This window comes from Zea mays, chromosome 4 (assembly GCF_902167145.1).
Source record: "Zea mays cultivar B73 chromosome 4, Zm-B73-REFERENCE-NAM-5.0, whole genome shotgun sequence".
NCBI classification, from domain to species: domain Eukaryota; kingdom Viridiplantae; phylum Streptophyta; class Magnoliopsida; order Poales; family Poaceae; genus Zea; species Zea mays.
This window is the reverse complement of record NC_050099.1, coordinates 91,179,294-91,186,934: the sequence shown is the minus strand read 5'-3', so window position 1 is coordinate 91,186,934 and position 7,641 is coordinate 91,179,294. Positions and strand designations below refer to the sequence as shown.

General features: G+C 42.5%; 1 pseudogene; it reads right to left on the bottom strand.

The window, feature by feature from the left end:
- Nucleotides 1-3,610: 3,610 nt before the first annotated feature.
- On the bottom strand, nucleotides 3,611-6,243 carry LOC103653507 (phospholipase D beta 2-like; annotated as a pseudogene).
- Between the last annotated feature and the right edge of the window lie 1,398 nt (nucleotides 6,244-7,641).

Genomic DNA, 7,641 nt, shown 5'->3' with positions numbered 1-7,641 from the left:
TTCTAACGAATCAAAATTTGTTTTCACTACACAATTACTGTGCAGGAGCGTCCTCGCAATGGACCTTGCCGGCAGGATGACCAGAAGGAGAAGGTTTACTCGTACCAATAGACGCAGTGAGCACGTCAACAACAATGTCATCAGGCACCACGATGCTAGGCCTCTTCATTAGGATTCGGCCGGCGCGAACAGCTTTGTCCATGGCTTTGTCCCACAATGCTTTCATAATACCATGATCATCCACTAAGACCTTGATGTTGCGACGAGCAATTTCCAACTTGTAACACCTAAAATCCTATTTCGAGAGTAATAACATGTTCTTCAAAAAAATGACTTTCAATAATGATATCTTTTGTTCATAAAGTTTTGCCTCTCTAAAGTAAATAAATGGCAATATTAAAATATTGGCAGAACAAAACTTGGAACAACAAATAGAAGAAGGGTTTTTCAAATTATTCCCTTAAAGCACCCTTTTACAAAAAATATATACATATGTTTGAATTAAAATAATTCAAGATAAAGGTTATGCATTAACCTATCCTTTAGTAAATAAGTGTTAACTTTTGAATATATATATATATATATATATGTATATATATCTCTGATTTAGCTATCCAATCATAATCCTCTTTTATTAAATGGAATCATGTGTCTATGCATTTCATATTTGAAAGCATTATTTTTTTCTTAGAGATAATAAATAAATAAACTTACTCACTGTTGGATAATTGTTTGTGCATATTAAAGTTTTGAACCTCAATTAGACTTGAATTCAAAATAGGAATTTAAATGGAAAAGAAAAATGAAAATAAAAAAAAGGAAACCAGCACTTGGGCCATTTTCCTCATCCCTGCCCAACTGCCTTCCCCTCTGCCGTAGCCCAGCAAATCGTCTTCGCGCCTGGCACGGTCTGTGGTCATGCCACTGTACTGGGGACCCCACATGTCATCCCTTTCTTCCCCCCCTCACCATAACAAGCGGGCGTGGAGCTCGGGCCGTTGCAACGACATGCCTCTTGCCCCTTCCGAACCGGACTCTGCCCCGATATTAACCTAGGCGCATCGCTTCCCTGGCAATATTAACTATGTTCCTCGCACCACAAAAGAGACGAGCGGGCTGCAGATCTCATCGTCGATCAAGCTGCCACCATCGATCCGTGCCTGCGTGCTCGCAGTGCACCTAGGTTGCGGCCCCAGGGAATCTCCTTCGCATGGGGACTCTCGCCATAACGTCAGTATGCGAGAAACACCTATGGCGCCGCCTCAATTCCTCATCGAAGTTATGGCTTCGTCGTGGATTGTATGTCCCCATGGATAGAAATCATCGGCGCACCAATCGCCGGTAAGAAGTTCACCAACCAATGTATTGTGTCCTCTGTGGTCCATTGCGCTGGGTGCCATTCGGGATAGTGCGGGGGGGGGGGTGGACGGTCGTCGCACCGACAAGAGCGCCGCTACGGCGCGTGTGTCTCTTTTAGTTCGCGGTCGGCGAGAGAGAGGAGTGTGGGAAGATGACCACGGACCGTTCATCTGGTACTTGACGGTGGTGCCAGGATAGCCGTTGATCGACCCACATGCGGTCAGGATGAGTCGACCACGTACCCCCCTTCGCCCGGTAGATAGGGATCATGTGATGTTGATCCAACGGATCTGTGAGCCACTATAGGAAACTGGTTAAAGAACGTGGGTGACAAACCGTCGAACTTAATGTAATAAGCCGTCGAACTTATCGTAAGAACGTGGGTTTACCCACGAATATAGCCGACGACGATTTTTGGACGAACTTAGAGAAGTAAGTTCGACGGCCCCGACGAACTTAACGTTAAGAGCGTGGGTACTGTCGAACTTAACATTAAGAACGTGGGTACCGTCGAACTTAACATTAAGAACGTGCATTTTAAAGTTCGACGGGGGCCATCAAATTTGTTCCCATAAGTTCGACGGTACCCACGTTCTTAATGTTAAGTTCGACGGGGCTGCACATTAAGTTCGACGGTACCCACGTTCTTAACATTAAGAACGTGGGTACCTACGTTCTTAACCCTTTTCCAAAAAAGATAAAAATTACAGAAATGAAAAATTAGACAAACATAAAATCACATGCAACACAGAATATCACATACAATACACATTTCACACACATGGATATATATTCATATCACAAATTCACACAAGTCCAAATACATAAGTTCACAAATTCACATAAGTCCAAATACATAAGTTCACATCCATAGTTCATATTTTTAGTTCACAAGTTCAAACACACAAGTCCATACATTAGCTCCATCGCTCTCGATCAGGACATCAGATTGTTGTTTGTACCTCCACCACTATAATTGAGACATCTGTCCGCAAAGTCATCGTGAGGGGAGGAGTCACTTGATGAGAGTCGGAATCCTACAAAATAAACCAAAATGGTTCACGAAGGTGATAACTCCTGCAGTTGTGATAATAGCAAAGTTACAGTTTTGTAGTGTCAATGAATATCCATTCTCATCGTTATATGCAATATGAAGCACATCATAAACTTGGAAAACGAAAAGAACTTTTCAACGAAAAACACAGTAAATCAGGGAAGGGAGGGGTATGCTTCATTAAGACATAACTTACAAAGCACAATGCATTACAAATCCCTCAGAATAGCTAGATAGAACTGTACATATATTTACAAATTATATCTGTTCGTACATGAGCTACATTCCAGGGGACTAATTTGAAAACTAAACAAGATCAACATGCTTTTTTATTTGCAAGAAAAAAAGATGCTAGAAGTCAAGCAAAATTAAAAACTCAATCCTAAGAAGCCTGCCGATTGTATTCCCTTTGATGAATTCCAATATTAGTACATATTTTATCTTGACCACTTCAATAACTATTGACAGCAGCATCAAATAAAATCCATTCTACTTCTGGTCCAGGAGGAGCAGAGAGAATCTTACCTACAATCCGGACCAAGATTCGTCACCATAAGATTAGTTGTGGGGCGCTTGCCATGGCCTCCATAACTACCACGAGGACTTGGGCTGCGAGTTCTTCTCTTGTGACCTCTTGGCGGCGATGGACTGTCATCACCACTTCTTCCCATGTTGTTCTAAGAAGGCAAGAGAAAATAGTAAGATTCTTCAGAAATGGCACAATAGTAATTCCGTTCATCTAAATCATGCGCTTATATGTTAGACCGTTTTCAAAAGAAAGATCATCAAAATCACAATTAGTAATCAAAATCATGCACGTACTTATATATGCACTTAGCTGTCTACTCAAACAGACACCAACTCTTCTTTTAATTATTGTAAGTAGGCTACACTAAAAGAGAATTGGGCAACAGGCAAAACAGAAGACATATTTTTGTTATAAATCGGTTGCTTCTTTATCTGTTTATGTATATGCAAGGAATCCAACTCCGACCTGGCGACCTATATCTTAGAATCGTCTTACCAATAGAATAAATTTTAGAAATGGTGATTAAAACACACACGAAGGGGGGAGTGCACCGTCCACCCTCATTTGCTCTACCCATAGAGACATCCTTACCCGAAAATCTGTAGGTCAAAGCACACCAGATTAGCAAAGCTCATTTGTCTCTATATGAAACTACAATATTTTCCTGTGTTGCCTCTATAGAGATGTACTGTGTTGGCTAGTGAGTTAGTTTTGTTTAGCATTTAGCACTATAATAGAACAAAAACTCGTTAGCACTAGGATCTCTTTCTCGGTATTCCTAGTTTAACATATAGTCCCATTTCTGTAAGCAGCAAATGTTTGTGCCATTGGCTTGGCCCACATTGTGAACTCCATTTTCTTCTTAAGGAAACCATACATAGTTCTACTACAAATTACTGTAAAAAATCTCCTAGGTGTTCTTGGAAGGTTGGAAGGGAAATAACACAATTCACATTGTGATATGAACTTCTGTTTTTGTCATTTTGCCACAGAAAATATGATATACAAAACAAGGTAGCACTGCGGCAGTACTGCAATACCAAGTTACCAACTTATCACAGTTATCAGAACTGAGGCATATTACCTGTCCACGAGGAGCAGAAAGCATATTTGCCCATGTATGCTGGGGTTGGTACATGACTAAAGGTTTATGGAAGAGATAATACACTGATCCTAAACAAGGTGAAAAAAAATCCTAATACAAGCCAAATTCTAACACAGATAATAAATGGGTTCTAAGACCTAACCTGCCAATAAAGAATCCTTTGCGTAGGAGTACCAGTAGGATTGACCTCAGGCCACATTGGAACTACTATATAAGCTGAAAATCTCTCATTCGAATAAACCTTGTTTGCAATTTTTAGTGCTATCTCAATGGGTATCAGATTATTAGCACTTGCAATGTACTGTACTTCACAGTCCTGAATTTTGGAAACTTCAGATGATCATGAGGGACAAGTAGATTTTTATGCTCACCAACATCTCTATGTGAATCCCAATTAAATGAAGAGCCAAGGAAGTACTGGTTCTCAATATAGATGAAATGTTGAGCACCTCGGATGGCATTCACATATGATGTATGCACGCTCATATCAATCAGTTCATTTTTCCCACAAACAAGATTCTGTTAATCAAAGCAAAAGTTTGTATTAAGCACAAACAATGAAGCACTGCATATGTGGTCAACATAGGTATAGTCTAGTACATTTACCTTACTAGTGGCCTCCCGTGGATCTTTTGGAAAACCCTTGACAGAATTCGAATCAATTGATCGGAAAATCTACTTTCCAGGTGAAATTTGCTCAGGGCTCGACCATGAATGTCAAAATTATTTATTTTGCGGTGATTTATGGAGCCCTTTGGTAGACTTACCTGCACGTCCCATCTCTCTGGATCATCGTCATTTGAATAGATTTCATCGTCAATAGCAATAATATCAGGTATCTTGTTGATCCACAGCAGCGAATCATTATGCGACCTCGACAATTTTGACAGTTTCCTAGCGGCACTACGCTTTGATGCCTTTAACCAGCGCTCCTCAAAGTTTTTCAGGACATCGTATGCTTCTGGACCGTCGATCTTGGAATGCAAGTCATGCCATGGCTCTCTTGGGCCGCGAGCATCTTCAACCTGAGAGTAAATTATCGGCACATGAGGATCTAACAAAATCGCTACAAGCTTCCTGTCTCCTAATAAAGGAAAAACAAAATGGAACAAAGTTCCAGAACAACAAGGATGGAATTCTTTTGTGTCCATTGCATAAGGTTCTTAGTAAATTCAGTTTGATACAGTAAATGTGGAAAACTGCGCTCACCGCAAAAATTGGGTTGTAGTAGTCTTCCTTGTGAAATGTCTGAAGAGTTCGAAATAGAGTGTGCTTTGGTGTATCATATCGGCCTCCACATAGATCAAGTCCTCCCATGAAATCAACAATCTTCCTTCTATGATTCCCAGCATCAGCATCCAAGATCACTTTCTTCTGGTGATGAGTAAAGATAGTGCCTGTTTCCTGGAAACAATGGTTATTACAATCAGTGCAGATTCCAGATGGCAGTGTGCTTATGTGGTTGTCAGACATCACAATAGTTTAAGCTGAAGTATAAGACCTGTTGCTTCACCCAGCTGTGCCTCTTCCCTGCAGATCATGGGCAAAGCAGTATCTGGACTGAAGAGTGCTTGAAAAATCTCCGGGTCTCCTCATCCCTTGTGCCCATGTAACCTTCCTACAGGCAAGAACCCAATAAGCAAACAGGCTCTGTTCGTGTTCTACAACGGCATGGGTACTACGGCCTATGGCGTACCATCTTGATGCCACGGAGTCTTCGGGACGTGGGATCGTCCCACACGAGCAGCAGCACCCGCACGCCCTCCTGCGACTTCCTCCTGAGCAGGTCGCCGAGCGCCATGTCGTCGTGGTCATCGCGCAGTAGGTGGATGGTTTGGAACACGGACCACCCGATAATGTAGATGAGCCTCTGGGCCTGGCATATGGCATCGTAGACGTCGCGCCGGCACTGGCCGTGCCGGTAGCAGTTGCCGAGCCTTACCTCTGACAGCTTAAACACACACACTGTCCTCCTCTTCTGCGCAATGAAACCACTCAATCCGGTAGCCAGTTTCGAAATGCTGGTGTGCCGAACACCGCATAAGTCCAAGGCAACACGACGACGCCCGACCATCCGCGACGCGATAACGAACTAGGGTTACTCGATAGGGAAAACGACCAAATCGACTAGACAAAACGCAAGTTGAACATCATCCAACCGCGTCGGACTCGAAGCGGGGCAGACCAGGGGGAGTGCACCGCAGCGCTCACCTCAGCGGAGCAAATCAGACGAGGGCCCTGGCGACAGACTACCAGCAATCAGAGTGGCGTAATCCCCTCCCTTCTGGAGTTAGAGGTGTACCTGTTTTTGTCTAGGTCGCGGTGACGGCCCGGTCGCGGTGACGGCGCGGTGCCGGCGCGGGCTCCCGACGGTGGCGAGGCGGTGGCTCGGCCTGGCGCTAGTGAGAGAGGAGCGCGTGTGGGCGCGCGGGATGAGACAAGGTGAGAGAGACGCGCGCGCGTGGGATTTGTGGATTTAGGTTTTCAGGATTAAGTTCGACGGTATCCACAAGCCCGACGAACTTAACTTAAGAGTGTGGGTACCCACGTTTCTAACTCGTTAAGTACGTGGGTACCCACGTTCCTAACTCGTTTAGTTCGACGGTTTTATCTAGGGCCCACGAACTTAACTTAAAAACGTGGGTACCCACGTTCTTAACATAACCCATGAACTTAACTCAAGTAAAAACGTTGGTACCCACGTTCTTAATTTTACCCACGAACATTTATCAGTTTCTTGTAGTGAGCGTACTCCCCGCGTGGGTTAATGCAAGCCGTAGATCATTGATCAGAGTGCCCTTGCTGGATCTGTAGCATGGACGATTTCGGGCCATCGATCTTTGATCCTAGGGCAGTGAACACATATCGGTTCATAACCTTCCCCGACCGAATCATGGCCCTTGATGCAAGATCCAACGGCTAGAACTGATTAGTACCCCTTCGCCATAACCATTTTGCGTTGGAGCCCCTCGGCTTTTGTAAAACCAACCCGCCATCCAATACAGGTGTATAACAATACAGTATGGCCCTGGAATTTTGCACAGAGCACCCCAGAAGAGTTCAAAATATTGTCCGAAGTCCAAATGGGATATCTAGAATAATAAAACCAATTAGAAAATGAATTTTAATATAGAAAGTTAAATCTAAAACTTCACAAATTCATAACTTCTTTGTTTTAACTCTGAATTGACCCATTCCAATTGCGTTAGCTTCATAAAAATATTCTATATGTAGTAACAACAATAATTATACCATGTCACATACTTTTATAGTTAGATATTTATTTATCCTATGTCTACTAGATTAACTCTTCTAAATCAAAGCTAACATGTCCATAATTATAATTTGATTAAAATATAATCTCTAGTCAAGTTATAATTAAGATTAAAGTTGAATTGATTATTTATTTAGATTATCTTTATAAAATCAACTCAAGACCTAGTTTTAATTACTTCGTGATGTAGGTCTTCTGAATACCGTAACTCCTTAGTCGTAACTCCGATTTTAGTAGTTCTCGAACCCACGATCTTGTAGCAACGCGTAGATTATTATTATGCATCTTAGTAGATTTTAGTAGTTCTGAATACCAAAACT